Consider the following 10,003-nt stretch of genomic DNA (forward strand, 5'->3'; position numbering starts at 1 on the left):
ATACTATATATATATATATATATAATCTACTTGTTTCTATATATATTCTATATATAATATAAATTATATTATATATATTCTACTTGTATATATATTATGTAATACATATATATACAAGTAGAATATATATATAGAATAATATATAGATAGATATATAGAATTATATATATATGTATATTCTACTTGTTTCTGGGGACTGGACTCGGGGAGCCTCATATGCTGGTCAAGTGCTGAGTCACTTTATTGAGACATAGTAAGTCTGAACTACAATTAACAGGGTCATAAGCATACTGTCCCATGAGTCTGGACATGTGGAAAAGCTCGTTGAAAGTTCGGTGAAATATAGGAACCGCTGACATTTTAAATGAGCGCGTCCCCGTTAGTCAGTCCAGGGTCTGTCACAGACTTGAAGAAGTACATCTTCCGCAGGTTTTATTTGTATGTTTATGGAAAACTCAAATAGCAGAATGTGCGGGTTTTTTTTTTCAAATTCTGTGTGCTTCTTTATATTTTTGCACCTAAAATTTATTGTTAGTTTCTTGCTGCTCACACTTTCCTCGTGCTTTTGGTGGTGGGGATATTTCCAAAACGCAAAATTTCTCTTTGGTCACTTGGGGCTGTGATTGATTTGATGGATCCGATGGGAGCTGCTTTCCGACCTCTGCAGCCCTTTTCCTTATCTCCGTTTTCTTTCCCCTCAGCTCCGGGCTCCGCAGTGCCAGTAACAAGGTCCTCCACCTGCCCTGACTGCTGCAAACCGCTACAGCGCTACAGCATAAACGGCGGCGCTCAAAGGTGGGGGCTCTGCCGGTTCCGAAGGATCGCGTCTCAGAAGGTGATAATTTGAAAAATCAGGTGACATTGAAGTGGGTCGAGGCTTCAAGGTGCCTTCAGAGCTCTGCTAGCGGTGGCTTGGAGCTCTGGGAAGCGGCTCTGCAGACGCTTTGGGCTTGAGAGCTCAGATTGAGCGACGCGCAGCTGCGGGCCATTCGCTCCTAGCTTCGCGGACGAGCCGGGTCTCCGAGTGTGCCGCGGGACGTGGTCAGAGTCCAAGAGTCACTGCCCGAACCTGGTGGCTGAAACCCAACCGGAAGCCTCGGAGCCTCCGCCTCCCTCCAGGACCGCTGGGGTCTCCGGTGGGCATGAATCAGGTTGTAAGTGGTCGCTGCACAGTCCCAGGATCATCGCTGCCCCTTCTCCCGCTCCTCCCCGCCGCACCATCTTTTTCTTTCAGACCGTGCTTTACAGCCCTTAATGTGCATAAAATAAACTGTGTCCCACGGAACATGCCGCCTTCTCTCACGCGGGCCGAGAGGATTGTGAACCGGTAGGCGGCAAAGTGTCACACGGGGAAAGCCCAGACTACGGACTGCTGGGAATCTGGGTGTACCCGGAGCCTCCCTGGGTGGCCCGGGACTTCGAGGGGCCACCTCTGCTCCCACGGGATTCGGCCAGGGCACGAATTGGTGAAAAGCGGGATGGAGACGCTAGAGGAACACAATGTCACACGCCAAGCTTTCAAGGTGCACATGACGGCTGCAGACACTCAAGCCCTTAAAAGGAGCATTTAAACTTGGGGGGGGGGGAGTACGGATGGAACTCAGAGGCACACCAATTAGTGTGAACACAACACTCGCGGGGACTTTGCGGGAGCGTTCACAATTCCGGAGTGCACGGGGACCGGGAGGTGGCTCCGCCCCGCCTCGCTCCAGTCAAACTTCAGTCTCTGCCGGTAGAAAGGCGTCTCTGCGCTCCCAGGGATCTACTCGCGCGTCGCCTGTACAAACCCTCTGCTGTGTGGCCTTGTATCTTTAGGTAGGGGGACATCTTTTGTCTCTCGGCAAGAAGTTTTCCTCCGGGGAAGATAAAGTAATCGATAGGGCCTTTTTAAATAGCTCCGAGTTTCCTGTCGGGCCAGGAGTATCAGCGCGCACACCAAATCTGCTCTGGTATGTCATCTTATCTCCCTTCCCCGCTGTTGTCCCCAAACGCTGCCTGTCAAGAGAGACGCCACCCGCATTAGGACCCAGACTGGGGCCCTTCCGCTCGGGGTCACGCGCTGCCCCCTCGGCTCCGCTGTCCTTCGCGTTCCTGGAGGGTGGGAAGGAGATGCTGCAGCCCGCATGAAGATTCTGGGACATGGAGCGGGTCACTGGGGCACACTGTCACTCAGAACGGGTGTGTGTGGACCGCTTTTCAACCACAAACACAAGGAACAGCCAAACAGCGCATTGACTGCTTGTCTGTGTGAAGAAAAACCAGGCTCATTCTTCGAAGGGGCCATTGGATCTCAGAGCGCTCCAGGCTGGCCCCAGCTTTCCCTAACTCCAGGATGACTTTGGAAGGGGAGAGGAGAGGGTCTGGCCTCAGAATCCTGCCGTTTTCCTTTGCTTCAACTGCTCCACTTCCAACCTGCAGGGAACCGGAGTGGGGTTGCTTAGCCAACACAGAAAGGCCAAGGTAGTGGTGACAAGTGACCACCGCTTGGGCAGTTCTTTCTTTCTTTCTCTCTTTCTTTCTTTCTTTCTTTCTTTCTTTCTTTCTTTCTTTCTTTCTTTCTTTCTTTCTTTCTTTCTTTCTTTCTTTCTTTCTTTCTTTCTTTGTTTTTTCCGAGACAGGGTTTCTCTGTGTATCCCTGGCTGTCCTGGAACTCACTCTGTAGATCAGGGTAGCCTCGAACTCAGAAATCTGCCTGCCTCTGCCTCCCAAGTGCTAGGATTAAAGGCATGCACCATCACTGCCTGGCCACTTTTTTTCTTAAGGTAGTGAGTGATTCCTGGGGAAATCTTTGGGCCAGGACTTTGCAGCCTGTGCCCCCCTGGTTCTAAGACAACCTGATCAGAGAGGTAGGCCCAGATACTCTTTGAGTGTCTACGCATCATTATGTGCCTGCCCTTCATTTTTTTTCTATATTCAGCCAGCTGTGTCTTCCTTTTTAAACAAAGGAAAAGAAACCCTCTCAGATGCCCTCCATCCCCAGGTCCCCAGTCCCCACTGGGTGCATATCCAGCCTCCTTTCTGTCACACTGACACACACTGCAGGGGCAGTGGGGAGTTGGGGGGAATCACTTCTTGGCTGCAATACAGGCTTGCTCCCTTCCAATTGCCCAGGATCATTCTGGATTACTCAAACTGCTGAGAGAGGACCACCCACCAAAACACAGCCCCAGGATAATCTAGGCCTTGAGAAAATCTCCCTTGTCATTTATCAGGGTTTATTTACCTAAGATAGCAGTTTCTGTACGGAAACAAAGTAGGGGCAAGCATCACCCTCCCCTCCTGCTAAGGAAAAGGCATCTCTGACTCTTTAGATCAGCCTTCTCCCAATGGGCCTGTCCGTATTATCCCAGCCCTAACTGAAGCTGATTCTTGGCAATAGCAAAAGGTTGATATAGGAACCAGTAGTGTTCTCATAGGATGGATTCTGAACTTTCTGTGCTGTGGGGAAACCCACAGACCGCAAACCGAACAACTCAGTGGTTTGGGAGTCATGGCTCTGGTCTCTTGTGTTATTCTGACAACTAGTCCTTCCCTTCAGGGCAGACCTGGAGATGGCCACTTCCCCCACTTAGGCAGAGTGTTCAGTTAGAGCTCTGTTTGAAGAAACATTTGAAGGGTGTCTTTCCCTCTAACAAAAAATGGGAGACTAGAGAGTGACAGGAATGGCTCTCTTCCTGTCCTATGGATGTCACCGCCAGGGACACTTAGACCTTTTCTTGAGGGGAAGCTATAGTGCCTGGTTGGTAAAGGCAATGGAAAAAGAGGTGGAGCAGCTGGTCCTGCTCTATCTCTGTGACCCACCCTTCCACTCTGCAGGAGACACAGGGGCAGTAGTTCCTAGTTCTCAGGACTTTTGATTCCAATACAAAAGTGCATAGAATAAAAGTGAAATTCATTTTCCCAAACTGAACGAAAGAACACCCAGCCTGGGCTTCCTCAGATAACTAAAATTCTCTCTCTCTCTCTCTCTCTCTCTCTCTCTCTCTCTCTCTCTCTCTCTCTCTCTCTCTCTCTCTCTCTCTCTCCCCGTCTCCCTCTCCCTCTCTCTCTCTCTCTCTCTCTCTCTGTCTCTCCCTCTCTCTCTCCCTCTCTCTCTCTCTCTCTCTCTCTCTCTCTCTCTCTCTCTCTCCCTCCCTCTCTCTCTCTGCCTTAGGGATGTGCTGGAATTATAGATGTGTGCCACCACACAGCACTCTTGACCCGAAAACTAGATTACTCTCACCTACTTTTGAGCATGAAGGAGCGTGACTTTGTGGCTGACAATATTTATGCAATGTGGGTTCATGAGGTCCTGCCAGGTTGGAGCTGTCAAGTCTTTTTGCTCTCATTGTATTAATATACTCCAGGTTGAGCATTCTTGACTAAAATTCCAAATGCCTACAGTCTGAAACAACCCCTGTACCTGCACACTGGGGCTCTGTCTGCCTATCAAATGGAAAGGGCAAGAACACTGTGCAAAAAATGACTTCCAGGTTGTACATATATTAAGCAGATGGATTCTGCATTGACAATGGAGTTCTGTCCCTGAGATGTCTCTCACTATAAACAAATATGTAGGCAAGTATCCCCAACTCAAAATCCAAAGGGATAGAACCCTGGTAGGTGATGCTTCAGATAAGGGGTGCCTCATGCTGTTTTCCATTCCTGGTCTGCCAGGGTCTCTTTCATGTCACATTTCCTGTTTTTGTTTGTTTTTTGTTGTTGTTGTTTTTGTTTTTGTTTTGTTTTTTTGCATGTCACAGAATAGTGAGTGTTCATTCTGAGGACTCTAGTACCTGCCTTTCACACACACTTTTCTATTGTGTAAACACCCCTGAGTAGCATTGCTGTGACATAGGATATTCACAGACTCAGTTTTAGTTGGCTCTCAACAGTTTTCCACACTGCTGACCTGCACTCTATCCATTCTGGATGGGTATGAGGCTTGCAGCTTCTCAAGAGCCAGCCAATGCTATGGATTTTAAAGTTTAAGCCATTCTGGCAGGGATGCGTTATCTGGACACCTAGAGAATCGAGCTATCTCCAATGGCTTATTGGCTTTTTTAATATATTTGCCAAGGTGCCTGTCTATCTCTTTTGTCTTTTATTCTCATTAATATGCTTTTATTCAATTCTTAAAATTGCTCATTTTAACTTTATTTTTTTCTGGTACAATAATTGTAACTATTGCATATATTGTGTAATGTTTTGATAAATATATAGTTTGCCAAATGCTTAAACCGAGTTAAACATACAAATTTTCTCAAATACCATTCTTCCTGGCTTTCTGTACTCTGGGTTGCTAAGATGCACAATGTCTCCCACTCTGACCCAGCACCTTTCTACACAGTTGCTTGCTCCCTGCTGAGCGCTGGCTTCTCTCTACTGCCCACTCACCCCACTAGTTGCCTTTTGTTGTTTGTATTTGAGACAAGGTTCGCTATGCCCTGACTGGCATGGAACTCGTTATATAGACCACACTTGCCTCAAAGTTATAGGTATGTGCCACCCCCGGCTTGCCTCTTGTTGTTGTTGTTTGTTTGTTTGCTTTGTCTTTTAACTCTCCTAGGAACAAACCTTGTGTGAGTGTGTGAGTGTGTGTGTGTGTGTGTGTGTGTGTGTGTGTGTGTGTGTGTGTGTATGTGTGTGTGTGTGTGTGTGTGTATAACCCTCTGGGCCAGTGACCATGGTTCTTCTGGCCTTGAGGTTGTGTTAGTACTAGCACATGTATCTGGGGTGTCTGCAGCTGAGCAATCTTCTCGTCTGAACAACAATGACCTTCAACCAAGGAAAGTCTTGAAGACAGAACTCTGGACTAGTTCTGTTTGCTTTTCTCCAAGTTGCTAAAACATCTCTGTCTGTCTTAATGATCCATCGAATGGAACCATCTGCTCCATTTATTACCCTGTGTCCTCTTTGGATGGGTCAGATCCTACCACGCAGTCTAAGCGATTTTTAATCCCATGGCTGTTGTTTTGGGTCTTGTACTTGGTGGTAAGAACTAGATCTAAGGCCTCTCCAACAGTCCACCTAGCCACGTCTCTCAATCCTAAACTCCATGTTCTTACATTTTTAAAATTAAAATGCATTTATTTTGTGTGTCTATGCCATGACAGCTGGCACAAGGGACTCAGGGGACAAGTTTCAGGAATCATTTCCTTCCCTGTTTGTGGCCCGGGAATCAAATGCAGGTTGCCAGCTGGTGGCAAGTGCCTTTACCCCATGAACCCTGAACTGTTTCAGCTGTCTTCATGCTTCTAAAAAATCAAACTAAGGTGACTGCAGGTCAGAAACAAAACCACAAAAAACCTGAAACCTTCCTCTTGGAATATGAGTGAAATATAAGCATCATTTAATACAGTCCCTCTGCAATTTGGTAGTTCTAAAACACTTTTTTTTTCATATTAGATGGAGACAGCATATGCTTTTTCTAAATTATTTTGATTGATTGCTTGATTTTATTGAGACAGGGTTTCTCTGTGTAGCCTTGGCTGTCCTGGAAATCACACTGTAGACCAGGCTGGCCTCAGACTCACAGAGAAGCCGGAGTTCTGGGATTAAAGGGATCCACCACCAAGGCAGGCTTATTTTGATCATTTAAAAGTGTCTGTAACCCACTGATATTTTTCTTTGCATGTTCTAACTATTGGGCTTTTCACTTCTTTTCTTACTGATGTTTGAAGTCTCTTTTTCAATTAGCTAGTGACTCCTTGTCAGGTTATTTTATGTGATATTTTATTGTTAATTAATTAATATTGTTATTACTATTTTACCATTTTCCTGATTGTCTTCTTAAAAGTTTTATTTAGGTTGTAGGATGCTTGGTAATTTTTAAAAGGGATATTCATACACAGTAGGGCTTTGGTTTCTAGTTAGAACTCACCATGGGCCATGGTAGGGCAGGGCAGCCCGGTGTTAAGTCCACAGGACAAAGGCCATAAGCTGTTTTACCTTGAGCACCAGGAACCGTGATAGGCTAGCCCATCGAGGCATTTCCATCCTGGACATCAAGCCTGAGGAAGTGTTAGTGAGCGCTCCAAGGTCAGAAAGAAACTTCTGGCAAAGCAAGCAGAGCAGAGGGAGGAAAGCTTGTGAAGTCAGGCTTGGGGAAGGGAAGAGCCCAAGAAGAGTTTCAGGGGAAAGACCTCGGGGAATGACACACAGGAAACTCTTGTGGGCAGACTCAGGCTCTGGATTATGGCTGCATCCTACTTTGGGACAATGTTTGCCCTTCTCGAACCTTGATGTTCTCATCTGAAAAATAAGACAATAGTCAAGGTTTCTTAAAAGACTTTGAGCATTAACATAAGAGAGCATCCTCAATAGCAGGGTGTTCCAATGTATTCTCTCCGATAGGAGAAAAGCATGAGGTCTTGCTACAGGGTGACAACAACAGATTTTTCCCAATCCCAGTGACTTCTGCACAGATTGGAAGGTGGTCCCAGACTCTCAGACTCCTGGGAGTGGGGCCTGGTCCTAGCCTGAGTTCTTTTACCTGGGCCTTAGCCTGCTGGTTAAGGGTCACTCACCCAAGGCCCTATGCTCAGTCACTGCCTGGGGTTGCTAGTCCCAGAGCACCAGGAGAGAGGGGGAAGGGGAGGGAATGAGATGGAGAAACAGAGAGTAGAAAGAGAAAGAGAGAGGTAATTGAGTGGGAAAAGAGGGTGGAGAGGAGAGGTGAGGAGAGGAGAGGAGACTGGAGGAGGAACTTCTAGGGAACCTAACTTTTGTAAATTTGAAAGAAGGTTCCAAGCATGCAAGATCCTTGCTTCCCACCTCCCCAATCCCCAGCCCTGTTTCCTTGACCCTTGCTTTAGGTCTGCACGGGACTAAAGCGCCTGGAGGAGCCCTGGAGGAGCCTGTCCCATGAGCCGCATGCACAGCCACCAGGTCTCTTCCTGGTAACTCGGGCACAGAAAACTGTTTTTCTGGGGTACAGTTTCAGAGAGAAAGGGGGGGCCTGTGTGGGTCCCGCCTGGTTGTGTTTGGAAGGGAGAAGAGAAGGATACATTTTGAGATCTGCTGCGCAGCAGTGAGAACGTGGCACAATAGATAACAATAATCACTAGAGTATTGTGGGCTATATAGTAATGCATAATTTTTACACAAGTCAAGTGTTATAATTAAGGAGAAATGTATTAAAATTTTCATAGTAAGAGTCAATCTAAAATGTCTCAATATAAGAAATCAGAGTTAGGCAAGCTGGTCGACATGTTAATTAGCTTAATTTAATCATTTTATAATCATTTTATAATGTACACACATCAAGAAGCATCACATGGTGCCATTATATCCAATGCATATATGTAATTATGATATATCGATTAAAATAATACACAAAAATGAGGAAGGTATGGGCACCCCTTGTCAATGGCTGGAAAAATTACCTGTGATGCTCTGGAGGACCAAACAGGTCAGGATAAATGTGAATTTATCCTCCTAACTCTCTTTGCTTGATCCTCCTCCTACTCCATTGGAGGGATCAGTGAGCATGGAATAAGATATGCACCATGCAAAAGAAAAACCAAACAACCAAACAACAACGTCTCATTGCTGGGAACGCACTTTTGAGTTAACTGTTTCCTTACTTCATGGTGGTGCTGGGGATGGAGGTCCTGCCTTGCCCAAGCTAGGAGAGTGCTTTGTCACACAGCATGCAGCCCCTCCTACTCCTTAAAACTGGTTCAGTTGGCAGATTTGGGCGGGTTCTGACTCACCCAGTGTCCTCAGTGTTGGCGAGTGGGCTGAAGCTGAGCCCAGGTCCTTGGTGGTCCAGCTGTGTTTAAGAACCCCCTGGAATCCTAGGTCACTGCAGATTCTTGGTCTCCCATTCAGGAAGTGAGTGAAGCCCGGAATCTGTTAGTAAAATCGCAGCAGGCAGGCTGCTTCCCTGCTAGCAGGCTCTGATAAAGCTGCAGCCTGTATATTCTCCAGCTCTTCTCTTTTCTCTTTCTGAGACTCCTCCTGGGGGTCATCCAGACCTCCTCATTTCTAGAAAGGCAACAAGGCTGCCCTCAGAAAGCTTTCCCCTGCAGTCCCCAGGACTGGTGGGGCTCAGACTCTATAAGACCCCATCAGGGCTGGGATTCAATCCTCACCCACAAAGGACATCAACTGAAGGGAAAAAGGTAATGCATGGGCATTGAAGGGATAGCCTGTGCTCAGAAGCCGCGTAAATATGCCCTGGCCATGGTGGTGCAGGGAAGGTCCAGTCAGGAGGATCCCTGGTGTCTCTGGGTAGACAGTCTAGCCTAATAGGTGGTCTCCAGGCCAAGGAGAAATGTTCTCTCAGTGAAGGTGACAGGATTCCCAAGGATGACAGCAGAGGTAGTCCTTGGCCTGCACACACACAAACACACACACAAACACGGATACACACACAAACACACACACGAACATGCATACACACACAAACACACACACGAACACAGATACACACACAAACACACACACGAACACGGATACACACACAAACACACACACGAACAAGAATACACACACAAACATGCATACACACACAAACACACACATGAACATGCATACACACATACACACAAGCACACAGAACATGCATTACACACACACACAAACGTTCACACATACGTGTGAACATGAATATATACATATATGAATAAAATAAAAATAACCCCTTAGAGAGGAAAATAATAAACACTTACTTTCTTATCTCAAATTCATGCTCCTTAACTTTCAACATTCAAGATTCCTTTCCTTTCCTTTCCTTTCCTTTCCTTTCCTTTCCTTTCCTTTCCTTTCCTTTCCTTTCCTTTCCTTTCCTTTCCTTTCCTTTCCTTTCTTTTGTTTTTTTGTTTTTTGTTTGTGTTTTTTTGAGTCAGGGTTTCTCTGTGTAGCCCTGACTGTGGAATTCCATATGTAGACCAAGCTGGCCTTGACCTCAGAGTTCTATCTGCCTATGCCTCCCAAGTGCTGGGATTAAAGGCAAGTACCGCCATCACACAGCCAAGATTCCTATTATGTTAAAATTATATATGTCATGAATATATTC

General features: G+C 46.3%; 1 long non-coding RNA gene across 1 annotated transcript, besides 1 other annotated feature; it reads right to left on the reverse strand.

The window, feature by feature from the left end:
- Positions 185 to 3,836: an enhancer, noted in NCBI's record as "VISTA enhancer mm1645". NCBI's record gives its function as "enhancer in: heart[3/7]" and the evidence as "EXISTENCE:transgenic organism evidence [ECO:0001131][PMID:17130149]".
- On the reverse strand, positions 2,275 to 9,388 carry LOC115488773. The gene is made up of 3 exons (XR_003952258.1): positions 8,697 to 9,388; positions 6,863 to 7,233; positions 2,275 to 2,412 (listed from the first exon to the last, which is right to left on the reverse strand). It is a non-coding gene; the product is annotated as an uncharacterized LOC115488773 (long non-coding RNA).
- Between the last annotated feature and the right edge of the window lie 615 nt (positions 9,389 to 10,003).

The sequence above is a fragment of the Mus musculus genome, chromosome 17, assembly GCF_000001635.26.
Source record: "Mus musculus strain C57BL/6J chromosome 17, GRCm38.p6 C57BL/6J".
NCBI lineage: Eukaryota > Metazoa > Chordata > Mammalia > Rodentia > Muridae > Mus > Mus musculus.